This window comes from Pseudorca crassidens, chromosome 7 (assembly GCF_039906515.1).
Source record: "Pseudorca crassidens isolate mPseCra1 chromosome 7, mPseCra1.hap1, whole genome shotgun sequence".
In the NCBI taxonomy this organism is placed as follows: domain Eukaryota; kingdom Metazoa; phylum Chordata; class Mammalia; order Artiodactyla; family Delphinidae; genus Pseudorca; species Pseudorca crassidens.
In genome coordinates this window covers 54,745,167-54,772,964 of record NC_090302.1, presented here as the reverse complement: position 1 = coordinate 54,772,964, position 27,798 = coordinate 54,745,167, and the positions used below count along the sequence as shown (strand labels likewise).

The 27,798-nt window shown below is 38.8% G+C and overlaps 1 protein-coding gene across 9 annotated transcripts in view; it reads left to right on the top strand.

Annotated features, from left to right (window-relative positions):
- Positions 1-27,798, top strand: part of GLIS3 (GLIS family zinc finger 3) — a 506,390-nt gene that overhangs the window by 73,435 nt on the left and 405,157 nt on the right. The window contains exon 2 of one of the 9 annotated variants that reach the window (XM_067744280.1): positions 25,798-25,843. The exons of the other annotated variants lie outside the window; for them this stretch is intronic. The gene's annotated coding sequence lies outside the window, so the exon portion shown is untranslated. The remainder of the gene's footprint in view (positions 1-25,797; positions 25,844-27,798) is intronic. 9 annotated transcript variants of the gene reach the window in all.

The window sequence follows — 27,798 nt, the reverse complement described above, 5'->3', positions numbered from 1 at the left end:
TAAAATTTTAAAGTGTTTCTTTTTTGTGTCTACCTGTTTTTATTTTGCTTTTTTATTTTTATAAATCCATTCTTATTTTTAATGGCTATTGCTTCTTTATTTATCTTACTAACCATCCTAAACCTATGTACTTTAAACTCTTTGTCTGTTCTGTGAAATTAATTTCATTTGGGCTGAATTCATAACTTGATGGTTGATTTGAGTTTCTTAGAATTAGATCCTTTTATATGTTTGGAATTTTAGTTTGTGGTTTCATTTTGAATGTGAGGGATTTTTGCTTTCTTCTGTTGTTTCTTTCTCTCATTCTTCCTTCTTGACTAATGCTTTTGCGGTTTTGCATTTGCCTTTGTCTTTGCCTTTACCTGGCCCAGTCCATAACTGAGTATTATAACAGTGTTTATTATATCCTTGCTCTGTGATGATTTGGGGAACATCACAGATTCATGGAGCAAGCAGGCAATCTGACCCAATTCCTCTCTTAAGTCTTCTTTCCTCTTTCCCTATGCCCATAGCTGCTGGTAAAGCTTAGGAGTCTTAAGCAGTAGGTCCTCTGTTACTTCATCCAGGTTCCTTTCACAAATGTGTGGGTACTTGGACATTTGCAGAGGAGAGAGGGAGCCTCACTTCAGTCTCTGGCTTCAAGCAGTAAGTCAGGCTCCATCTCCACCTAGCACGTGACAGTTTAGGCTCTCATACCCCTCAGAAGTATACTTCTCTGCTGCTGCTGCCTGCTCCTGATTTGGGAGTCCTGCATTTCTTTAATCTCAGCCGTACTTGATTTCTGTTTCTTTTCTAGTTGATGGAGATTTATCTTGCCTTTGGGACTGATGATATCTTATTGATTTTCTCTTTTTTAAATTAAATTTTTAAATGTAAAATATGTCTTTGGATCAGAGAAACTGTTTTGGAGTTTGGACTTACAGGGCTGACTTGACCTGAATTGTACCATTTTCACTTTGCCAGCCTGCCTGTTTTAAAAGTCATTTCCCCAGGAATGCCAAGGTACTATTGTATTGCTGTCTGCCTGGCCTTTTTTCCTCTCTTGTCGAATTGCTTCTGAAATTAAGGGACTTACTTTCTACCTGGTGTTATCTTGATTGGGTAATATTGAGAATAAATTTCAAGACTCCATCTTCACTGTAAATGTCAGTATTATCTCGAGTTAAGGAGGATAATATTAAAGAATAAGTAAGCTTACAGAAATTATTCTCCAGACCAAATTTCAGGAGATGTGACATTTGATATGATGTGTACTCAAGTATAAACTTCCACTTGGCTTTCATGTGTGGTTATGAAATAGCTAAAAAAGCTTCATGAGTTGTTAGGGTTTTCTTTTTCTTTTAAATAAGAAATAATATGGTAGTAAAGACTTTATATCAAAGATTTTAAGAAGGTAAATGTTAATAAAACTGCAAATATTTTCTTTATTTTTTTCACATCTTATTAAATTCAAAGAACCAAAAAATATCCATGTTTCAGGGCACTTTTAAACGTACCTTGAGTACTTCAAGTTTAAAGGTAACATTGTACTATAGACAACTTCTAGTCCTTCTTTAAAGTCTGTTGAAGACCTATTGTAACTTTCCTGTCATTACAGTAGCTTGTGCTCTTATGCTCAGATCCTGAGCTCTGGGAACTGGTCATGGTAACCAACCTAAGTTAGATCTATTGAAATCCTTTCTGTATGTACAATAATTTAATATCAGCTATTGTTTTCAAAATTGTTATTTATTTTAAATGATCCTTAAAAATCTTTCAAAAAGATAATATGTGTGCATGGTAAAGTTTTCACACAAAGCATATTCAGTAAAAGCAAGTCTCTAATTCTATCCCATTCCTGTAGGCCTCCTCCTAAGAGATGGCGAATGTTGGTGCTCTGTATTTCCTTCTTGAGATCTTCTAGGCACGTATGTGCATATTCCGTTTTTTCATAAATTGTAGCATATCGTACATACCATTCTGAACCTTGTTTTTTATATCTAACAACTTACTTTGGAGCTCATCCTCTAATGGTATATATAAAGCTACCTCATGATTTTTTAAATTAAAACTGTTAATTATTGCTAGAATCTTCTTGTATTCCATAAAGCATTATGTAAGAGCTGTTAATATCCATCACAGGTTTATTTTAGAGTAGAGTGGACTCTCTTTATTCGGCTCTCCTGGACAGTAGGTTTTGAACTTCATATGTGAGTAGATAATAGAGCAGAGTTTCACTGTATGGAAGTCAGCTCCTAAGCTAGCCTTTCAGTTCTGTGTTTTCAACAATAGGTGGCACCAGCAATTTCTGTATTTGGGCTGTATGTAGATGGGAAGCACCATCATTTTGATAATTTTTCGTTTCATATTGTTGTGTTCACAGATTATTAATAGCAAAGATGTGTTTACCTCAAAGCCTAGAGGCTTGCAAAACATGCGTACATACATGGGGGATTAAGAAGCACTTTGTAGAAAGGTACCTGGAGTACTATGCTGCTTTCCTTCCCTTGCCCTGGATTTGTAGCAGTCATCTAATGAGACCAGACATTTATTTAATTATGAATATTATTTTATGTATACAAACAGATCTTTGCAGGTGAAACTTTTGAGATTGATTTTTGTGGAAATTTGTTCCTTGGCCACACACATGAGAATTTATCACTGCAGTGAGGAGTCATGCATTCTTAAGCTTAACCTGTCACATCTGTGCTGACAGTTCTTGTCTCTGTCTCAACCCCTCCTGCTACCCCATGATCCTTGTCAGCTGTGCCTAGAATGTCCCCTCAGCATTTAAAACACAGCATTTAAAAAACTAAATGCTTGGCTGCACAACGGCTTGAAGGTGCACCTGCAGGCCGGTTCCCTAGCAGTGCGCGTTTACTTTTGAGGGAGGAGCCACTACCCTGTGGTGCTGGGAGTTTCCTGTCACGTCATGTCAGGAGGAACGTCCTGTGTTCTTAGGTCATTGGGAAACAGACTGAGCCGGCATACTTTTTTCTCAACTGTTACCCATAATGTATTTGGAATCATTTAGCCTGCCATTGTTTCCAGAAATAATTACAGGTCCGTCCTGAGTGGGAAAGAAGTGGCCTGTGCAGCAGGACATCTAGAGCAAAGTCCCAGCTCTGCTGCTGTGTGGCTGTATGACCTCGGGCATGAGTGTCACCTCTCTCTGGGGGAATAACAGCACCTGTGTTAGCTGAAGTCTATCTCTTGGCCACCTCCTCATCCATCACCACGTCCCATCTCCTCTAGTCCATTTGGAGATGAACCCGACAGACTCTGCCCTGGAGTCCTTCAGAGACAAGAGTGGAGACGTGTGTGTGTATATGTTTCCTTGTGTAATTTTTGTCTGTTTAGTTTCGCTTTTACCATTTGGTTTGGGGTTCTATCTGTTTTTTTTTTTTCTTTTTTTCTTCCTTTTTTTCCTTTTCTTCTGAGCTGTGTGGCTGGCAGGGTCTTGGTGCTCTGGCCGGGTATCAGGCCTGAGCCTCCAAGGTGGGAGAGCCGAGACCAGGACATTGGACCACCAGAGACCTCCTGGTCCCACGAGAGCCCTCCCAGAGGTCTCCAATACCAGCTCCACCCAACGGCCTGCAAGCTCCAGTCCTGGACGCCTCATGCCAAACAACTAGCAAGACAGGAACACAACCCCACCCATTAGCAGAGAAGCTGCCTAAAGACATTACTATGTTCACAGACACCCCAAAACACACCACCGGACATGGCCCTGCCAACCAGAAGAACAAGATCCAGCCCTACCCACTGGAACACAGGCATCAGTCCACTCCACCAGCAAGCCTACACAAGCCACTGAACCAACCTCCCTCACTGGCGCAGACACCAAAAACAATGGGAAATATGAACCTGCAGCCTGCGAAAAGGAGACCCAAGACAGAGCAAGTTAAACAAAATGAGGAGACAGAGAAATGTGCAGCAGATGAAGGAGCAAGGTAAAAACCCACCAGACCAAACAGATGAAGAGGAAATAGGCAGTCTATCTGAAAAAGAATTCAGAATAATGATAATAAAGATGATTCAAAATCTTGGATATAGAATGGAGAAAATATAAGAAACGTTTAACAAGGACCTATAAGAAGTAAAGAGCAAACAAACAATGATGAACAACACAATAAATGAAATTAAAAATTCTCTAGAAGGATTTAGCAGAATAACTGAGGCAGAAGAACGGATAAGTGACCTGGAAGATAAAATAGTGGAAATAACTGCCACAGAGCAGAATAAAGAAAAAAGAATGAAAAGAATTGAGGACAGTCTCAGAGACCACTGGGACAACATTAAACACACCAACATTCGAATTATAGAGGTCCCAGAAGAAGAGTAAAAGAAAGGGTCTGAGAAAATCTTTGAAGAGATTATAGTTGAAAACTTCCCTATCATGGGAAAGGAAATAGTCAATCAACTCCAGGGAGCGCAGAGAGTCCCAAACAGGATAAATCCAAGGAGAAACATGCCAAGACACATATTAATCAAACTATCAAAAATTAAATAAAAAGAAAAAATATTAAAAGCAACAAGGGAAAAGGAACAAATAACATACAAGGACAACTCCATAAGGTTAACAGCTGATCTTTCAGCAGAAACTCTGCAAGCCAGAAAGGAGTAGTAGAAGATATTTAAAGTGATGGAAGGGAAAAACCTACAACCAAGATTACTCTACACAGCAAGGATCTTATTCAGATTCGACAGAAAAATTAAAACCTTTACAGACAAGCAAAAATTAAGAGAATTCAGCACCACCAAACCAGCTCTACAAGAAATGGTAAAGGAACTTCTCTAGGCAGGAAATACAAGAGAAGGAAAAGACCTACAAAAACAAACCCCAAACAATTAAGAAAACGGTAATAGGAACATACATATCAATAATTACTTTAAAGGTAAATGGATTAAATAAATGATCCAACCAAAAGACATAGACTGGCTGAATGGATACAAAAACAAGACCCATATATATGCTGTCTACAAGAGACCCACTTCAGACCTAGGGACACATACAGACTGAAAGTGAGGATATGGAAAAAGATATTCCATGCAAATGGAAATCAGAAGAAACCTGGAGTAGCAATGCTCATACCAGACAAAATAGACTTTAAAATCAACACTATTACAGGAGACAAAGAATGACACTACATGATGATCAAAGGATCAGTGCAAGAAGATATAACAATTGTAAATGATTATGCACCGAACATAGGAGCACCTCAATACATAAGGCAAATGCTAACAGCCATAGAAGGGGAAATTGACAGTAACACAATCATAGTAGGGGGCTTTAATACCCCACTTTCACCAATGGACAGATCATCTAAAATGAAAATAAATAAGAAAACACAAGCTTTAAATGACGCATTAGACCAGATGGACTTAATTGATATTTATAGAACATTCTATCCAAAAACAACAGAATACACTACTTCTCAAGTGCTCATGGAACATTCTCCAGGATAGATCATATCTTGGGTCACAAATCAAGCCTTGGTAAATTTAAGCAAATTGAAATCATATCAAGTATCTTTTCCGACCACAGCGCTGTGAGACTAGATATCAGTTACAGGAAAAAAAAAATAAAAAATACAGACACATGGACACTAAACAGTACACTACTAAATAACCAACAGTCACTGAGTAAATCAAAGAGGAAATAAAAAAGACCTAGAAACAAATGACAATGAAAACACGACGACCCAAAACCTATGAGGTGCAGCAAAAGCAGTTCTAAGAGGGAAGTTTATAGCAATACAGTCCTACTTCAAGAAACAAGAAAAATCTCAAATAAACAACCTACCCTTACACCTAAATTAATTAAAGAAAGAAGAGCAAAAAACCCCCCAAAGTTAGCAGAAGGAAAGAAATCATAAAGATCAGATCAGAAATAAATGAAAAAGAAATGAAGGAAATGATAACAAAGATCAATAAAACTAAAAGCAGGTTCTTTGAGAAGGTAAACAAAATTGATACACCATTAGCCAGACTCATCAAGAAAAAAAGGGAGAAGGCTCAAATCAGCAGAATTAGAAATGAAAAAGGAGAAGTAACAACTGACACTGCAGAAATACAAAGGATCATGAGAGAGTACTACAGTCAACTATATGCCAATAAAATGGACAACCTGGAAGAAATGGACAAATGCTTAGAAAAGTACAACCTTCCAAGACTGAACCAAGAAGAAATAGAAGATTTGAACAGACCAATCACAAGCACTGAAATTGAAACTGTGAAAAGAAAATCTTCCAACAGTCAAAAGCCCAGGTACCAGATGGCTTCACAGGTGAATTCTATCAAACATTTAGAGAAGAGCTAACACCTATCTTTCTCAAACTCTTCCAGAATTTAGCAGAGGGAGGAACACTCCCAAGCTCATTCTACGAGGCCACCATCACCCTGATACCAAAACCACACAAAGATGTCACAAAAAAAGAAAACTACAGGCCAATATCACTGATGAACATATATGGAAAAATCCTCAACAAAATACTAGCAAACAGAATCCAACAGCACATTAAAAGGATCATACAGGGCTTCCTTGGTGGTGCAGTGGTTGAGAGTCTGCCTGCCGATGCAGGGGACATGGGTTCATGCCCTGGTCTGGGAAGATCCCACATGCCGCAGAGCGGCTGAGCCCATGAGCCATGGCCCCTGAGCCTGCACGTCCGGAGCCTGTGCTCCACAATGGGAGAGGCCACAACAGTGAGAGGGCCGCATATCGCAAAAAAAAAAGATCATACACCATGATCAAGTGGGCTTTATCCTAGCAGTGCCAAGAATCTTCAATATATGCAAATCAATCAATGTGATACACCTTATTAACAAATTGAAGGATGAAAACCATATGATAATTTCAGTAGATGCAGAAAAAGCTTTCAACCAAATTCAACACCCTTTATGATAAAAACTCTCCAGAAGGTAGGCAAAGAGGGAACCTACCTCAACGTAATAAAAGCTATATATGATAAACCCACGGCCAACATTGTCCTCAGTGGTGAAAAAGTGAAGCCATTTCCTCTAAAATCAGGAAGATGACAAGGTTGCCCACTGTTACCACTATTCAACATAGTTTTGGAAGTTTTAGTCACACAATCAGAGAAGAAAAAGAAATAAAAGGAATCCAAATCAGCAAAGAAGAAGCAGAACTGTCACTGTTTGCAGGTGACATGATACTATACATAGAGTATCCTAAAGATGCTACCAGAAAACTGCTAGAGGTAATTGATGAATTTGGTAAAGTAGCAGGATACAAAATTAATGCACAGAAATCTCTGGCATTCCTACACAGTAACGACAAAAAATCTGAAAGAGAATTAAGGAAATACTCCCATTTACCATTGCACCAAAAAAAATAAAATATCTAGGAATAAACCAAACTAAGGAGACAAAAGACCTGTATGCAGAAAACTATAAGACACTGATGAAAGAAATTAAAGATGATATAAACACATGGACAGATATACCATGTTCTTGTACTGGAAGAATCAACATTGTGAAACTTACAACACTACTGAAAGCAATCTACAGATTCAGTACAATCCCGATCAAACTACCCATGGCATTTTTCACAGAACTAGAACAAAAAATTTCACAATTTGTATGGAAACACAAAAGACCCCCAATAACCAAAGCAATCTTGAGAAAGAAAAATGGAGCTGGAGGAATCAGGCTCCCTGACTTCAGACTATACTACAATAAATAAAGTAATCAAGACAGTATGGTACTGGCACAAAAACAGAAATATAGATCAATGGAATAGGATAGAAAGCCCAGAGATAAACCCACGCACATATGGTCACCTTACCTTTGATAAAAGAGGCAAGAATATACAATGGAGTAAAGACAGCCTCTTCAATAATTGGTGCTAGGAAAACTGGACAGCTACAGGTAAAAGAATGAAATTAGAACACTTCCTAACACCATGCACAAACATAAACTCAAAATGGATTAAAGACTTAAATGTAAAGCCAGACACTATAAAACTCTTAGAGGAAAACATAGGCAGAACACTCTGTGACATAAGTCATAGCAAGATCCTTTTGACCCACCTCCTAGAGAAATGGAAATAAAAACAAAAATAAACAAATGAAACTTAAAAGCTTTTGCACAGGAAAGGAAACCATAAAGGAGACAAAAAGACAACCCTCCGAATGGGAGAAAATATTTGCAAATGAAGCAACTGACAAAGGATTAATCTCCTAAATATACAAGCAGCTCATGCGGCTCAATATCAAAAAAACAAACAACCCAATCCAAAAATGGGCAGAAGACCTAAATAGACTTTCCTCCAAAGAAGATATACTGATTGCCAACAAACGCATGAAAGAATGCTCAACATCACTAATCATTAAAGAAATGCAAATCAAAACTACCATGAGGTGTATCACCTCACACCAGTCAGAATGGCCATCATCAAAAAATCTAGAAACAATAAATGCTGGAGAGGGTGTGGAGAAAAGGGAACCCTTTTGCACTGTTGGTGGGAATGTAAATTGATACAGCCACTCTGGAGAACAGTACAGAGGTTCCTTAAAAAACTAAAAATTGAACTACCATACCACCCAGCAATCCCACTACTCGGCATGTACCCTGAGAAAACCATAATTCAAAAAGAGTCATGTACCACAATGTTTCTTGCAGCACTATTTATAATAGCCAGGAAATGGAAGCAACCTAAGTGTCCATCAACAGATGAATGGATAAAGAAGATGTGGCTCATATATACAATGGAATATTACTCAGCCATAAAAAGAAATGAAATTGAGTTATTTGTAATGAGTTGGATAGACCTAGAGTCTGTCATACAGAGTGAAGTAAGTCAGAAAGAGAAAAACAAATACTGTATGCTAACACATATATATGGAATCTAAGAAAAAAGGAAAAAATGGTTCTGATGAACCTAGGGGCAGTACAGGAATAAAGATGCAGGTGTAGAGAATGGATTTGAGGACATGGGGAGGGGGAAGTGTAAGCTGGGACAAAGTGAGAGAGTAGTATTTACATATATACACTACCAAATGTAAAATAGATAGCTAGTGGGAAGCAGCTGCATAGCACAGGGAGAACAGCTCCGTGCTTTGTGACCACCTAGCGGGGGTGGGATAGGGAGGGTGGGAGGGAGGCACAAGAGGAAGGGGATATGGGGATATATGTACACGTATAGCTGCTTCACTTTGTTATACAGCAGAAACTAACACACCATTGTAAAGCAATTATACTCCAATAAAGATGTTAAAAAAAGTAAAATGAAAGCGCACACACACACAGAAACTAAATTCATCATTATTCCCTTTTCTTTCTATTGCCACCTTAGAGTTCTGTCCACCAGTTTCTAATTTGCCCTTTTGTATTTCAAAAGATAGCCTTTATTTCTGTTTCCTGGCAGTCTAAGGCTTTGGTCAGTTTATAATTCTGTAATTCTCCTGCCCCACCCTGCTTATGTCCTTTTAAAGTATAGGGAGAAAAATCCTCCTGACCTGAGGATTGAAAATCAATAGAGGGGTCCTCAACAAGGTCCTCAACTTTTCAAAGTTAAACATGCACTGATTCCAACAAACTGTGTGATTCAATACAGGTGTGAACACACACATTTTGATGTCATCACCTTTTTGCCCACATCCCTTGGGTCCATGGGCAACCTTTGGAAAGGAGCAGATGAAGGGAGATTCTACGACCCTCAACAGTGTTGGCTTTCAGTTGAGTCAGCCTTGCTTCTTTTTTCCTTTCTGAAGGGAGTTCAGAACTCCTTGGTCTTCACCTGCTATCATGCTTTGGTTTCCTCCCATGATGATATTTGTGGGTTTCTGTCTTTATAGAAACTTTTTGATCTTGTAGAAGTCCCAGATAGGTCTGCTGTGTATCTTTAAGTCAAGACCTTGTATTTTCCAGAGTTCCTAAATCTTCCTTTGTGTTCTGTAATTCAGTACTTTACTCTTAGGCTTTTTCAGGTATTTTTCAGGTACTTCAGTGACTTATTCAAGTCACTCTGTCAGTAAATAGTCAGTTACACAGAAATACCAGATCACACATTCAGAATGACTGTTCTTTGTGCTCAAAGCTTCTGATTTATCAGCCCCGTATTTTGCCATTTTATTAGGACAAGGGTCTGTACCAAAGAGGCCAATATAGTCCTGGAGTCACTGCCTTTTCTACAGTTTTTGCTTGAAAACCTTCAGTAGCTTCTTCTCAACTTTCCATTCCAGACAGACCATCATTATGTGGACTTAATCTACTTTTTTTTTGTGTGTGTAACATAACATGACCCAGAGCCATCTTTGGGAGTCTGCAAGCTCAGACCTGTCTTTCTGGGATCATGAAAGGTCACCTGCCTTAGAGAGGAATACCCAAGAGAGAGAGAAAGAGAAAAACAAGGGTGCTTGGTGAGGTTCCAGCTGCTGCAGAGCTGTCTCCTTCTGCACACTCTGTCAGCAAAGCGAAGGGACGCAACTGCCTATTATCTTTCTGCAGACCTCTCCCAACAGTAGGCTTCTTCCTTGTGTGCTAGGACTTCTGCTTTTTTTTTTTTCCAAGGATGCTCCTAATGATTATTCTGACTGGATTTCTCATATATATATATATATATATATATATATATATATACACACATATGAATATGTATATATGATTAACTGGGCCCCTCTCAGAGATTCTTATTCTTTTAAAAACCTGGTGGAGGGCTTCCCTGGTGGCGCAGTGGTTGAGAGTCCGCCTGCCGATGCAGGGGACACGGGTTCGTGCCCCGGTCCGGGAAGATCCCACATGCCGCGGAGCGGCTGGGCCCGTGAGCCATGGCCACTGAGCCTGCGCGTCCGGAGCCTGTGCTTCGCAACGGGAGAGGCCACAGCAGTGAGAGGCCCGCGTACCGCAAAAAAAAAAAATAATAATAAATTAAAAAAAAATAAAAACCTGGTGGAGTGATAGTCTAGAAATTTACTTCAAACTAATTAATTAATAATACTAGCCACTGCTTATTGAGGTCATGCTATAAGCTAGACATTTTACACCCATTGTCTTTTTAGTCCTCATCAACAACTCTATGCCATAAATACTGTTACCCCTGCCCCATTTTGCAGTGGAGGAAATCAAGGTTCAGGAAAGTTAAGTAACTTGCCTAAGGTAACATAGATAAGGAGTAGCCAGAAGGAGACTTGGCTCTTCGCTTCATACCTTGTTATCTCCATACTTTGAGGCAATGCTATAAAGTTCTACTTCAGTAAGAAGCAGGAAGCCATGCAGTTTTCTTATCCTTGCTTGGCTCTTTCTTACCATTCACTCTCCCTTAGGCATAGACGGGTCGTTATACAGGGTTTGAGCCTAGGCATAGCACCCTTTAACCTTCTCTAGGGAAGAGCCAGTATTTCTCTGTTTCAGTTTTGCAACTTGTCTTTGTTGATAATTTTTTTTTCATTTTTTTGCCATATATATGTATTCTAATGACTGTGTGTCAAGCACTGAGCATACAGGTGTTCAACAGACATATATGGTCCTATCTTCATAGAGTTTTATAGATTAGTTGAGGAGAATACAGGCTATATGTATATAAAAAGTTAATTAGCTAAGTAAGAGACCAGCTTACTGCTGTTCATCCTTACTGTCAAGATATTGGAAAGCAGAATTAACTTGAGCATCCAATGCACAGTCTGCTGAGAGAAGATACATACGAATACATTGTCTCGTGGGCAGGATCTAGTAATTCAAACCAGTAATGTTTGAAGTTGATTAAAGAAAAATAGTCAAATTCCTGAATAATGATTTAAATGTGCTGGAACATTACCCATTACCCACACATTATATAAATATATTTTAAAATTCTGGCCAGTTGTTGAAATGATAATATTTCAAGTAGGTGGCGCTAATAAGTATTCATGCAATCATAGAATGTTGTTAGAAAGTGTTGTTTGACCTTCCTGTTCCTTATTTTATCTGAAGAAATTAAAACTCAGAAAAATTTCCTGTGCAGTGTTCCCTTACTTTCCAAATTCATGACTTGTAGAATGAATAGACTCTGGTTTATTCAGGGTCTCAGGAGTTCAAGTTGTCAACATTTCATCCTCTCACACATTAGCAATGTCAATGACTTGGAAATGAATATGATTTGAACTTCGTGATTCTTTCTCTTAGATGTGGTTGAGCTCACTAGTGAGCTCATCATCAAGAAACAGTTAGTTAGATCTTCTCTTCAGCCTGCCTTGTCTAAATTTCATCTTCTACTACTAAATGGTTTTTACTAGTTCTAGTGACTCAAAAGGCAGTTTTACTCTGTGTGACTACTAGCAGACCACATTAAAGCATTTATGTTCCTTGTTAAGTTGCAGGAATGAGTTTTCTTAATGCCATCACTGAATTCCAATGGAGGAAATAAATTACTCATGCATTTTCTAATGGTTACAAAATTTTCCAGCGTCTTGGCTGTCTAGTTCTCATCATGCTGAGGTTCCATTACCAAAGAGTAATTGACATGATTTTGACTAGCAGTCTGATACTACTTAGAAAACCAACTAAATAAAACATCTGAGTCATGGATCCTAGGAGAAAATTTCAAAGAGTAAACTATATAAGAGACGAAAATTTGTAGTTATGGGGAAAAATACTAGACTTGGGAAAAAAGCGTGTGGTCTTGTCTTATTAACTTTGTCAGTGTGGGCAAGCTGTTTAACCTCTCCAAGCCTGTTTTCCTCATCTGTAAGCATGAAGATAATCATATTAATAACTGCTGCAACTATTTCATATGATTGTTGAGAAAATCAAATGAGATAACAAATGTGAAGGCTCACTAGAAAAATACTATGAAGATCTTTGTAAATGTAAGGGCTGATAAGTATTGTAGTAATGATAATGATACTCAAAGTGACAATTGTGATCTAAATCTTGGCATAGAATTATGTATAAGAGAACATTAAATGGGTGCTTGGATGCTCTTATGTGTTGGTATTGCGACAGTGTTTGAAAAATGCAAGTCACTAAAAGAACGATTTTGCTGTTTAGCATTGATGTCAGTAAATGAAAATAGCTTGAAATATCTCCTTTGTGTCAAAAAAGGTTAAAACTAGTTTTCAAAGATATAAACAATAGAAAAAGATGAAAAAAGGTAAGTGAGGAAGTGGGGAGAAGGGAAAGTGGGATGAAACAAAGGGTTAAGTTAGGACCCCCCCACCCAATGCATCTCATAGGGCCCTACACCATTTGTTAGAGGTGAGTCAAAGATTGGGTTCTCAGTTTTCCTGCAGCCAGTGCAAGGAGAGAAACATAATCAGCTATGTGAATCATAGTGCCCTTAAGGTTCTGTAGTGAAGGAGGGCTGGCTATTCCTAATAATGAGACACAAGACAAAAGATTTTCCCAGGGAGTCATAAAAGAGGACAGTATATGATGAACAGCATCCCGCAGGACATCTTGATGATAAGTAGTCATACATTTTTTGACGTTATCGGTATGATTGCCAAATGAAAAACTGACAAATTCACTGTTAGCAAGTTTTTTAGTTGCTTGGCTATAATCATGATTGAAAGTATGTTAGGACTAGAAATAATCTCTGAGATCACCTTGGTCCCTCCTTATGTCTTGTGGATTAGGGAATTGAGGCCTACAGGAGTTGAGTGAAGGCTCAGGGTTAGGTGGTGGGTTTATATCAGAGCGCAAGGGGCTTCAGTGAAGATAGTTTCCTCTGAGCCCAACCTGTGTGATTGCGGGAACTTTCCTTGTCTCGATATAAATACCATTTGGCACTTTCAACATGTTTCTAATTGTGAGTTTAGCAGTTTACTGTGGTGGGTTTTTTCTGGCTGTTCGTTGTAGAGTATAGAAGCCGTTGACTATGATGGCATCTTCGTATCTTGTTTGTTTTGTTTTCATTGTAGAAGTTACTGATAAGCCTGCAAAACTGGATCCGAAATTTATAGAGAACAGGTCTCAAAATGCAAAATTTCCAAAATTTGTAATTATACTGCCTGCATTGCCCCTCCTCATAAACTTAACACTGTCATCAAAGACATAACTAGAAAATGCCCCTCCTCATAAACCTAACAGTATCATCAAAGACATAACTAGAAAATGTAGACATCAATATTTTAAGCCAATTAAAGAAAAAAACCCAAACCGTAATTTTGAAACATAGATGGAGTTTTAAAATATTGGCTAAAAGCCTAAGGGAATTTTAGGTTGGCTTCTGTAGTGAACTTATTTGCTCACATTCATGGAAGGTGGCTTCTAATGTAGGCAGCAATTGTTCAAGAGGTTCCTGTGGTGGTTTAGAGGCTGAGTAAAACAAACTTCTTTTATCAAGGAACCATGAGATCAGCTGTGAGAATAAACAAGGGGGCCTAGGTTCTAGAGAAAATGAGAGTGGGTCTCCAAAAGGATCAGTCAGTGTGTTTGAGGGATTTTAGGGAAATTTGACTTTTTATGGTCAATTTGTGAGGCAATGTGTGTCTTTGAGAGAGGCACACTTAATGAACTTTTAACCTAGGAGTAGTGAATCATAGAATGTAAACATTGGAAGCAGTGGTTGTGAGAAGACGTCATGTCTGTCTCATCCACGAGGTTAAATGACTTGACTTGACCAAAGTCACAAAGTACAAAGGATTGAGACTTGAATATTTGCAGTCCAACTCTAAGATATGTGGGAATGTGCTGGAGTGGAGGGGAAGAAGAGGCAGTGCAGATGTTAACATCCTTTCCCCATCTGTCTTTTTCTTTACTAATTTGTAAAATTAAAAATCAGGGCCAGATTATCTCAAAGCAATTTCACAAATCTAAAAAGAATTCCTCTTGTGGAGTGTAGGTGTGGGAGATGTAAGTACTTTAAAAGTAATCTTTCTCTTTCCTTAAAAAACCCCAGCCTACCTAAAAAGTATTTTTTTCTCTCATTCTGTAAGGAAGAGCAGTTAAAGGAGTTAACCTGAAGGCTACTGAGATGAACAGAGCGGAGCCATAATCTGTTATTCCCCTTCTGCTTGGTATAACCCTGTGAATGAACATGTTGGCTCAAGAAATGGCATGCTGCATCTTTTTCATCTTACTGACAGCAAAATGAGTTTGACACCTTTTATCTCAAACATAAGCACTTTAGGGGCTTCCCTGGTGGCGCAGTGGTTGAGAATCTGCCCGCCAGTGCAGGGGACATGGGTTCGAGCCCTGGTCTGGGAGGATCCCACATGCCGCGGAGCAACTGGGCCCGTGAGCCACAATTACTGAGCCTGCACACCTGCAGCCTGTGCTCCGCAACAAGGGAGGCCGCGATAGTGAGAGGCCCGCACACCGCAATGAAGAGTTGCTCCTGCTTGCTACAACTAGAGAAAGCCCTTGCACAGAAACGAACACCCAACACAGACATAAATAAATAAATTAATAAAAAAAAAAAACATGAGCACTTTGTTAAGCCAATGTGTTAAGATGCAAAACATATACCACTTTTTTTACTCAAATTGCTTAGCCTGTAAAGTATAACACATTCCCCTGGACTTGGTACTGCCCAGACTTGGTTCAGGTGATGCCTTTATTCTTTCTTTTAAAGTACCACTGTCCTTTGACCCTTACATCCAAAAACTTGCCTACTGAATTAGTGATCTGTGCAAGCACTTGACACTAAATAGTGGCATTGTGACTTGAAACATTGGGTGAGCTACAATGCTGTGGGGTTAAGTAAAGTCTTGGCTGGGTCTGTTTATGTTTGTTGTTAGTGATGAGTGTTAAGTGACTCATGGATGAAAAGGTTAAACACAAGGCTGGGCCCATTCTAAGCATCTCATTTCTGCGTGTCCATTTTCTAGGTTGTAAGGTGAGTCAGTGTAAGGCTTTCTGGAAGAATTGAGTCATGCAGAATCCAATGCAGAGAGGTTGTATTTTAGATAAGTGGATAGTGAGAGAAGCTGGGTAGATAGAATAATATTTTGCTTGGGAGTTGCAACAGGAGAAGAGAAAGAGGAAGGTGCACTTTGCTACAGTGTCTAGAGAAGTTGTGCTCCATAATGGTTTATGTTTATACAAAGCTTAGAGCTTTCAAAGCAGTGTCACATACCTGGTCTCACTGACTCTGGGTGGAGAGAAGGGAAGGAGGGAGAGGAGTCTGGAGGTGGCACCAGTGGCATGAATGTTAAAATACAGACATCTCGAGGGTCCTTTGGGTCTGTAGCAAAGCTCCAACTCCATCATCCCAAGAGCCTAAGTAGCTTCTTCCTCCTTCCCTTTCTGATCTGTCCAAGGGCGCTGATCTGGACACCTTCCCAGACCTGTATGGGTCCTCTTTACATTGGGAAATTTGCCCAGGTGGCCTCTGGGGTCCCTTTCAAGAGCTCTTAGAGATGATTCCTAGCGCTGGGACGTCTTGCTTAAAGACAGATGATACTGCCTTTTCAGACTGTCTGATTCCTATCATCAGGTTTGCCTTGGCCTCTTCTTTCTTGCATTGTCAGTACATGCAGTGCTTTTCTCAACTGTTTCTGCCTCTTGGTATTTCCGTATGTTATCTTTGCCCCTTTCTCTCATGGTATAATCACATGTTAGCCAAAGTCAAGTATTAGATTTTCCATTCTGTGTGTTGGTAGTTCTTTCTTTAGACATTCTTTGATATCAAAAGAAGGTTTTGGAAAAAAATTAGGTCACTTGCCTGAATTAAATCTAGATAATTTTCAAAACCTCTTAGCTCACTAATTGATCTTTATGTTCTCATTCATCTAAGGAAAATGTGAGAAAAAAATTTTTCCAGCTAATTCATGGCCCCTGTATTATACATGTATTTTGTGCATGCTTGAGGGTTCCAAGAAAATGCCAAATAAAAAATTATTTATTTATTACCTGTATATTTTTGGTTAACTTAAACATTTTTAAACAATGTCAAACTTCGAGAAAAAGTTGTAAGCCTGGTACAAAGATTCCCATATGCCCTTTACCCAGATTCACCAAATTTGAACATTTTACCTCATTTTTGCCTTATTATTCTTTCTCAGCTCTTCAAAAATGTCAAGCCCTGACATATATCCATATATCTCTCTATATGTATTTTTTTCTGAATCATTTGAGAGTAAGTTGTAGACATGTTCCAATATCTTGAAATATTTCAGTGTATATTTCCTAGAAGAGAAAAAAAGAAAAAAAAAGACAAAATCCTCCTTTTATTTTTCCCTTTCCTTTTTGCTCTGGGATCCAACTTAGAGTGTTACACATTGTTTTCGTCATGTCTCTTGGTCTCTTTTAGTTAGGAACAGTTCCTTAGTCTTTTTCAGTCTTTTTTTTTTTTTTTTCAACTTTGATAAGCTGACATTTTTGAAGAACACCTGCCTCTTACATTGTCCATGTTGCTCACGATGAGGCGTTGTGCTTTGGGTCTGAAGACCTCAGATACAATGCTGTGTTCCTCTTGAGGAATCATATCAGGGCATCAACGTGTTCAGTGCTGGTGATGATAACTTCTGTCTCTTGGTCAAGAGAGTTGTGCCAGGTTTCTCCTCTCTAAAGTTAATTAATATTTTGTTTTCAGGAATTTATAAGTGACTTATAAGTTTGTGATATGGAAATACTTTGAGATTATCTAAATATCCAATTCTTCATCAGACTTTTACCCTCTGCTTTTAGTTACACAGATTATTTTCTAACCTCATCATTACTTCTAAATTTATTAATTTAATTCCACAGTAAAAAATTATTTATTTATACAGTATGTCATGGATTTTAATTTTCTCAGCATGTTTTAAACCATTGCTATCAATATTTATTTTGATGCCCAATATGTCCCAGATTTGTCCAGTGGGAGCCCTTTCAAACTGTCTCCCAAGTCCTTTTGAAATGTCTCTATCATTCCTTGAGCAATTTTTTACTTTCTGCTATGATTAGATGTTCTAGGCTTATCTAGTACTTTCTTGCCCCTGCCCTGGAATCAGTCACTTCTCTAAAGAGCCCTGGTTCTTTTTGGTGGAGAGTGGTATTTTTAGAAACCAAGGTTCTGGGTGGTAGATGTGCTTATTGGTACTGAGGTATCATAGCTTCTAGGCCCTCTTAGTAGGAAGAACTGGGAAATATATAGGTATGTACACACATACTATATACACACAAACATCTGTATGTCTTTCTATATCTATCTAACTATAGATATTAAAAAGCTCGAGTTCGTACCAATACCTCTAATTTCTAGTTTAACACCACAAGGCTTATCCTAGTTGTATCCCTTTCCACATTTGTATCTCCTTCTGCAACAGTGAGAACCCTGCTCCTGTTATTCTTGTTTACTTATTTCCTCAATTTCCTGGCCACATGGGCTATCTCCTGAGTCCAGCCTCTTCAACCTAACAGTCATCTGGGACAAGCCCCTATCCCTGCTCTGCCCATTATGGGTCTGCTGCACATGCTGACTGTACCAGCCAAGGCCTCTCCCTTCCCTTAGCTCAGCTGCGTTATTTGTGAGTTTTAAAAAAATATTAGTGTTTTTCATTGAAAGATGCTTAGAATGGTGATTGCCATAACTAAAGTCAAATTTGTAACTGGTATATTTTCATCTTTCTCCCTGTTCACTATGGGTATGAGAGAAGTGACTGATTTCTAAATATTTGAATGATATTTTGAGGGTTTGTGGTTTGATCACATTTATTAAAGGGTGGGTTCAGTGGGTTAGCAGTGCTTCTCAACAAGTTTTGTATCTTGAGGCACGTAGAAAATGGTGATATTTGTTCAGCACACAGAGTTAAATGGATAAGATTTGTAGAGGATGCAGTCAACAGGCCTGGGGGCTGTGGGTATTCAGGTTCCCTCATCTTGTTATACCTGTCACCCAGTAAGGACATACTACTGTTTTAGAAGCTCTGGTTTAGACCTTGGTACTCCTAAGCTGCTCAGATAGTGCAAGGACCTAATTCCAGTGTCTGTAGCCTGTGTGCCTGATGTTCGTCAGTTCTCTGTCAGATTTGTGCCAGTGGTCACAAGGGGACTCTGTAAGAGGGCATGGATATACAGTGACAGCCCGCTGGCATGTTAGGTGCAAAAGCTCAAAGCACTTGTTATTTTAATGGATGGACTCACTAATCACCTCCATTAGTGGAGGATTGCTGTAAAGCAAAACATAGAAGATAAAATTAAAATTTAAAAAAATGTCTATTCCAAATTCATTGATTTATTACTTTAGCAATTACTTATTGAGCTCTACTTATGTGCCAGGCACTGCTTGAGTTAATAAGGATACAATACTGACCAATTTCGGCTCTCATAGGCCTTATATTTTAGAGGAAGAAACAGATAATAAAGAAGCAATTAATAAAGATTATTTCAGATATCTATGAGTGCCATGAAAAAAATAAACCCAGGGGAGTGTTTTAAGGTGATGATGGGGCATGGACTGATTTGGTACATTGTGATTTGTATTTTTAAAAGATCAATTTGACTGATATGTAGGGAATAAATTTTAGGGAGCAAAGTGTGAGTGTGGGAATCTAGGAGAAAGATGATGATTTACACTTGCCTCCAGTATGGTAGCCACTAGCCATATGTGGCAGTTTAAATTTAATTCAAACTTAATTAACATATCTGACACATGCTACAATATGGATGAGCCTGGAGGACATTATGCTAACTGAAACATGCCAGTCACAAAAAGATAAATACTATATGATTCCATTTACATGAGGTACGTAGAGTAGTCAAATTCATAGAGACAGAAAGTAGAATTGTGGTTGCTGGGTGCTGGGAGAGGGGAGTAGTAGTTTAATGGGTATAATTTCAGTTTTGCAAGATGAAGATTTCTGGAGGATGGTTGTACAACAATGTGAATGTACTTACCTCTTCTGAACTGTACACTTAAAATGATTAAAATGGTAGATTTTATGTGTATATTTTACTACAGTTTTTTAAAAAACAGTTAAAAGAACTAGCTAAAATCTTCTGCATGAGAACACCAGAGATAAGCAGAAGTTTGTGGAGTAAGAGAAGGATAAGAGGAGAAAGAAGGAAGAGTAGCAAGATGACTTGAGGCTAGGGTCAAGAGAGGGGGAGAGAGCCAATCTAACATATCTCAAGAAATAGGGTATGGAAAGACAATTAAAAACATTAATGTATCCCCTCCCCACCCAAAATTTATTAACCTAAAGTCATTTTTTTCCAGTTACGCTAGCCACATTTCAGGTGCTCAATAGAAACATGTGGCTGGTGTCTGCCATATTAGACAGTACACATATAGAACATCTCCATCACTGCAGGAAGTTCTATCATACAGCTCTGGTTTAGACCATGGTGGTTGTAATGGAGGCGGGGAGAAAGAAGTAGATGGATTTGGGAAATATAATCAACAGAACTTGCTGATTGATAGGATATTGTAGTAAAATGGAAGCAACAAATAAGGGATGATGTGTGGCTTTTCTGCTTGAGCAACTGGGGTAGATTGATAAGACTGAGTAGGAACGGGCTCGAGCGCAAAAATCAAGAGAGTTCTGCTTTAGGCACATTATGCCATCTCTTCTAGAGCAGAATCTAAATAACTCTTAATGGAAGTAGAGGGAGAAGGAAAAGTCCATTTTGATGAGTTTTTCAGTCTCATAACAGATGCTAAATAAGTCCCATATGTTTCTAAGTCCTCATCTTGCTTTAATTTTAGAGAGGCCATTATTGTCTGTTGGTTGTTTTATTAAAATACTATTTCATGCTGCTGCAAAATTTAATTCCACAGAAATCCTTTTGTTTATTTTAATTTTGTTTGAATTGTGATTTGGGATGCCAACTGAAAGTGACCAGAAAATGGGGGGTTTGCTCTTGATTCTTTGCTGAAGAGTTACTTATTAAGAGACCACAGATGGAGGACCCTGACTCAGGCTATGACAGGTAAATTAGATTATACTAGCTTTACCTTTTTGGAGCTTAACACTTTAAAACATATAAGCAAGGCATGTCTTCTAAAGAAGGAACTGTACGGGATGAGGATACTGCAAGTGGCCTGCCTTAGAACCAAATGACATTTCTTAGTCTCTTTAGAGAAGGGTGCTACTTTCAGACACAAGGACAGTCCATGCTGAGCACTGTTATGTGGGTGCGTACCCTTGAAGTTTTTCCCTCTTAGAAATTTCTGCCAATGTTGCCTCCTTTTTGGAAGGAGACACTTGCCTGTCCATGTTTAGGGTAAGAGGCCCTATATTGACAGTTGTCATGGGGGAGAAGGCTAAGTAATTTTTTTTAATATCACAATGCTTTTATGGCTAATGGCTTACAAACAGGTATCAGGTCTGAGCCAAGTGAATGAGTCACATCTATGCTTTGTGTGTTTCCCTGCACAATTTTTCTGAAGCATGAAAGTTCTCTTTGGCTTTTTGGGTTGACCACTTTTGTGCTTATGAACCAGTCACTCTAGTGCCCTGCTTCCCATTTCCAGACCCTCTTTATTCTTCTGTGAGAGTGGTAGAGATCACCTGACAAAAGCAAACTGGGGGACACTTGGGAAACATCACCCTCTCCTTTGTTTGCTTTAGTAGCACATTTTCCAGCGCCATGCCTCCTGGCAACAGCAGTCCCCTGAGTGTGGCTCTGTTCCCCTTTGAATGTTCATTGTTTAATGTACTGAGGTCTCCATTCTCTTATGCTGTTGTGCGGATCAGATCGATTCCAATTTGCCATTCAAGAGAGGAGGAGTTTTGATTTTTAATACAATGCATCTGACATTCTTTGTCTGCTTCATCTCTTCTTGTTGTGACAGCCCCCTCCCCCACATCCTGCTCATCAGATAGAAAATGGATATTTACAGATCCATAGCTTTAGTAAGAATAAACTTAGCAGGAACATATAAAGAGTTTTGAAACCTAAGTCCTCGACCACATTGGACTGAGGGTATACTAGAAATCATAGAAATACTGAGATAGGACTAAAAACAAAGAACAACCAGGTATGCATCACAGTGAACTTATATGTGACAGCTGAACTTGGCTCTCTCTAGCCTTGCTTCAGAACCCTGGTGGGGCTCTCTAAGTCCAATGCATTTGCCAGTTCAACCCACATTTTCTCCTTGCATGGAATTAATTTAGAACTAGGGAAGAAAAACTGCCCTGGCATCTGTCTATTTAAATAGAAGGAAAAGTCAAAAGCTTTTTTTAAAAAAAACAATCTTCTCTGAGCATATGTAATGAATTTATGTGGACATGATTTTCTCAAACATTAGGAAGGCTGCAATGGGACCATCACACCAAACAACATGGAGTGCAGCATCAAAATGAGAAATATATTTGGATTTAGAATTGCGTTAGAACCGTATTTTTGATTTTTTAATTCTCCTGTGTCTATCCCTATATTGCAGAACAGTTTTAAGAAAAGGATTTTGAGAACAGCTAAGTTCATCTTTCTTTTAAAGGCAAATACCAACTAAGTATTGTTATACTTGAAAACAAACATTGAGAGCTGGAACATGACTTTGTAGTAACACAGTGTCATGAGGAAACTTTGAAGTAGTAACACAGACCTGTTTTCAGAGTCTAGAGCTTTCAGTAGGGATTGGAAATGGATGCTGATGACGGGAACATTCAGTGCATCAAAACTGAATCATAGAAAGATGATTCCATGGTATACACCCAGGCAATGGCATTATAGTGAAGCTTCAGGGTTTTTGATGCTTGGAAGATGAAAGTAGAGCATTGGAAAATCCAGGAATCTTTTCCTAATAGAGTGGTAATAAGACCAAACATACTTTTTCTTTTCTTTTTTTAATTAATTTTTAAAATTAATTAATTTTGTCTGCGTTGGGTCTTCATTGTTGCGCACAGGCTTTCTCTAGTTGCGGTGCACAGGCTTTCTCTAGCTGCAGCAAGCGGGGGCTACTCTTTGTTGCGGTGTGCAGGCTTCTCATTGCAGTGGCTTCTTTTGTTGCGGAGTGTGGCCTCTAAGTGCGCGGGCTTCAGTAGTTGTGGCAGGCGGGCTCAGTAGTTGTGGCTCGTGGGTTCTAGAGGGCAGGCTCAGTAGTTGTGGCACATGGGCTTAGTTGCTCAGCAGCATGTGGGATCTTCCTGGACCAGGGATTGAACCCATGTCCCCTGCATTGGCAGGCAGATTCCTAACCACTGTGCCACCAGAGAACTCCAAACATACTTTTTCTTCATCATAAATGGTAAGTGATGTGTCTACCTCCACAAAAGTGTGCCATCATAATTAACAAAAGAAGTGAACTCCCTTCCCACCTGAAAGTGAGTGTATATATAATATACGCGCACATATTTATTTATATGTGCACACACACACATGCATGTCTTTCCTGTCGCTTCACTGGCAAACGTATGACCAGTGACTGTGCATGCAGAAGTTTAGCTCAGTTCTAATTGGAGAATTTCAGAGGTGTGGTGGGAGGGTTTACACATAGATTTATTTGCTTGCATATTAATCCTCTCTTCCAACAAGGAGGCTAGAGGTCATCTCAGTGAAGTTTTGCCTCTATCTGCATGAGGCCAAGTTTTTAATGTCTTCTCCGTGTTTGAATATTGGCTTACCTATGTACCAGTCAACTAGTGCTATGAGAGCAAGAATCATCATTTTTTTCTAATGACCATTTATACAGGGCTTTTAAAACTGCAGAGTGCTGTCCTGCCCTGTTTCACCTAGTTTTCACAACCAGGAGAGGTGGGCAAATATTTTTAAAGTCCAGATGATCCTGTTGGGGAATCTCCTCTTGGGTAAGTGATTAACATAAGTTACATGCTGTTGACCAGCCTTACAATCTTTTTCCCAGCATATGAAATGAACTTTATATTCTGACATGTTTCCCAGCTACATGATTTGTAATCCCAATGGTGTTACATGCTGCAGTAGCTAAGGGAAATTTCATTTTATGCAAGATGCTGAATTATGAAATAATCTTGGTTTTAGGAAAGGATACAGCATTCTTGGAGATTTTATGACTAAGGATAAAGAACATTCAGAAGGTAAATGAAAACCAAAAGAAAGAAAATGGTGTAACATGCTCTGCTCAAGTTTTTTTTTTTTTTTTTTAATGTGTGGTTTCTCTTGTTCTTCCTGGTGTGGGAGCTCTTGGAGCGCAGGCACTAGTAGGTTCCTGTCCCTCACACTTAGGGAGATGCTCAGTAAATGTGGAGTAAATTAAATTACAAAACAGAAGATACATGCTTCAGGTAGAGATTTTGATTGGCTGCTGGTTCTGACACATGTTGTGACACTGGGTAATTCAGAAGATGTTTCCCCCAGAGTTTGCAGAAATTCTCTGCCTGCTAGGGCTAACCATTTGACACATTAATAGCTCTGAAACAGAATATGGGTCAATTTTGCCACTGCCTTCTTTCCACAAAAATGCATACTTGAAAGCTTTTATGACAAGATGATCAGAGAGCAGAATTTATTTCTGAGCAATTATCTTACTTTCTGTTAAAGTTTGTTCCATTAACTTTCATCATGAGTTTTGTTTGATATGTGCTAGAATGCTAGGGCAGCAGAGGCTCTGGCAAATACTATTAGTGAGATAAAGTATCATTAAAACCAGCACATACTCTCTCCATTACTCTCTATCCCTTTACTTTGCTTTATTTATTTATTTTTCATAACACCTCTCTCCGAAATTGTTTATTTTTGTTTTGCTTAATGTTTATTTTCTGTCTTCCCATTAAAGTGTAAGCGCCACAAAAGCAGGGTATTTGATCTGTAACGCTGGTATCTAGAACAGTACTGGGAAATTTCTAGGTGCTTGATAAGTGTTTGTTGAATGAATGAATGCATGTAATTATGGCAGTCTGAGCCTGTCTGTATTACTTATTCATTATATAAATATTTGTATATTTATCAAGTTCCTATTATGTACCCCATGCTTTTATATATGCCAGAGTTTCAGCAGTGAAAAGATACAGTGCCTGTGTTTACAGATTATAATGTGTCGTGCTGTGCTTTCCAATATGATAGCCACATGTGGCTATGTAAATCTAAATGTAAATTAATAAAATTAAGTAAAATTAAACATTCTGTTCCTTAGTCACACTAGCTTACATGTAGCTGATGGCTACTATATGTGCTTACATGTAGCTGATGGCTACCATATTGGACAGCACAGATATAAAATATTGCCATTATCATAGAAAGTTCTATTGGATAACACACATTTAGTGATAAAACAGATCAATATTTGGGCATTTGTATTGCAGAGGGATATAATACATGCTGTGTAGAGAATAAGCACGTTTCAAAGGGAGCGTATAGGAGAGGCTTCTAGCCTAGAATGTGGCTGTCAGGGGTTGTCAGAGATGGCTTTCTGGAGGAATGGCTTCTAAACTGAGAAATCAAGAATGCATAGGGATTAGGCAGGCTAAGGGGAGTGTCTGAATCAAAGGAAACAGCTGGAGGAGAAGGGGCTAGAATATGTACCTTAATATGGTTAGCTGCAGGAGGACCTTGTACGTTATTCTGAAGCCTACCCGTGAGTGGACAGATCGCATGTCCATTCATAAGCCACCTCCCATGCAGGCAGATATTTTTGTCATGGCAGCTTCTGTCTCTTCTCAGGCCCAGCCCAGCATCAATCTATAGCAGCCTCCTAAAGGAACTTCCTGCTTCTACTTTTGACTCCTCAACATTTTATCTGCAGCGAGATATTATTCACTTGCTGAAAACATTTTATTGCCTCCCCGTACCACTTAGGATAAAGCTCAAACTCCTTAACGTACCTGTGAGGGTCTTTATGATCTGGCCCCTGTTTACTTTCCCCAAATTTATTTTCCTGCTCTTCACTTCTCACACTATGACTGAGTAGCATCACTTCTCCAAATGTTCCATTTCTCTGACCTCTAGGCCTTTGCACCTGCTGTTCCCTCTGCATGGAAAACTATTCCTCTTCCCTGGCTCATCTTTGTTTCCATACTTGCTTTTCAGACCTCACTTGAGAGTTTCTTCAGGATCCCCTGATATCGAAATCAAGGTGAGGTGCCCCACCGTATTCCCTGTCACACCTTTGTGTTCCCCTATTGTAGAATATATCACACTGTCTTATTTTGCCCGCTTTTGTGTCTGTAACTCTCAGCCCTGGGACTGCAGGAATCACATCTGCCTTGTTCCCTTTTTTGCCCCAAGTACCCAGTATAGTGCCTCAGTAAATATTTGCTTATGGAATGAATGAATAGATTTGATGATCCATCCTCCTTTCCAAGATGTGATCAATAAGAAGTATGGTTCTGAAATGAAGAGGCCCATTAGAAGAAGCTCCTAAAATTCAGCCACTGGGGGGAGAAAAGAGAGAGAAGTCCGTTCGTGAAGAAAGCAGATCAGTGACCCTTATTATTTGTTTTTATGCTTAATTTTTTTATTGAGGTCTGTTTTCTTTTTCAACTCAACACCATGCACAGAAGCATGCAGTCCAATGACTTAAGGTAAATTTGTAGAATTGTGCAACTATGACCATAATCCAGCCTTAGAACTTGTTCGTCACCCCAATAAAATTGCTCCTGTATGTTTACAGTTAATCCTTGTTCCTACTCCCAGTCTCAGGCAACCATTAATCTATTCTTTGTCTCTGTGGGTTTGTCTCTTCCGGGCATTTCATGCAAATGGAATCATATAATATGTGGTCTTTTGTGTCTGACTTCTTTTTCTTAGCAAAATGTTTCTAATATTCATCCTGTTGTAGGGAATATCAGTATTTAATTCTTTCTATATTCAATAATATTCCATTGTATGGATATACCACATTTTATTTATCCATTTATCAATTGGTGGATATTTGGGTTGTTTTCAGTTTTTGGCTGTTATGAATAACGTTGCTACGGACATTCACATATGGATCTTTCTGTGGATGTATGCTTTCATTTCCCCTGGGTAGATATCTGAGAGTGGGATTGCTGGGTAAATTTATGTTTAAGTGTAAAAAATTTTTCTTAAAATTTTAATTATGGTAAAATGCACAGAACACAAAATTTACCATAATAACCATTAAGGGTACAGTTCAGTACTGTTAAATACATCCACATTGTTGTGCAACCAATACCCAGAACTCTTTTCTTCTTGCAAAACTAAAACTCTATACTCATTGAGTAACAACTCCCCATTCTCCCTCCCCCTCAGCCCCCAACAACCACCATTCTACTTTCTGTATCTATGAATTTGACTACTCTAGGTACCCATGTAAGTGGAAACATACAGTATTTGTCTTTTTGTGACTGACTGACTACACTTAGCATAATGTCCTCAAGGTTCACCCATGTTGTACTGTGTGTCAGAATTTCCTTTCTTTTTAAGGTTGAATAGTATTCCGTTGTATGTATATGACTCATTTTGTTTATCCATTCATCCATGGATGGATACTTAGGTTGCTTCCAACTTTTGACTGTTGTGGATGCTGCTATGAACATGGGTGTACAGATGTCTCTTTGAGACCCTGCCTTCAATTGTTTTGTGTAAATACCCAGAAATGGTTTTGCTGGATCATATGGTATTTCTATGTTCAATTTTTTGAGGAACCTCCATACTATTTTCCATAGTGCTGCACCAAGGTTTTAATTTCTCCACATCCTCCCCAAAGGTTGTTATTTTCTGTTAAAAAATCTTTTTTTTTTATTAGAGCCATCCTAATGGGTGTGATGTTTAACTTTTTAATAAATTGCCAAATTGTTTTCCAAAGTTACTACACCATTTTACATTCCTACCAGCAGTGTATCTGGTGTGACCTTTGTTCTTAAGGGCTAACTTTAACCAAGGCAGCATACCCTTTTATCCCTCCACCTGGTGTTGTGAGCTGACAGTTAAGTGACACAATGTCTCTTTCCTTGAAGAATAAGGGATTGGCAGGATTGTGGCAAAGCTTGGTAGGTCTCTTTCTGCACCGAGTGTGAATGAAACCTCTTCAGGGAAACTCTGTCTTAGGAGTGTGCTGGAAAGCTC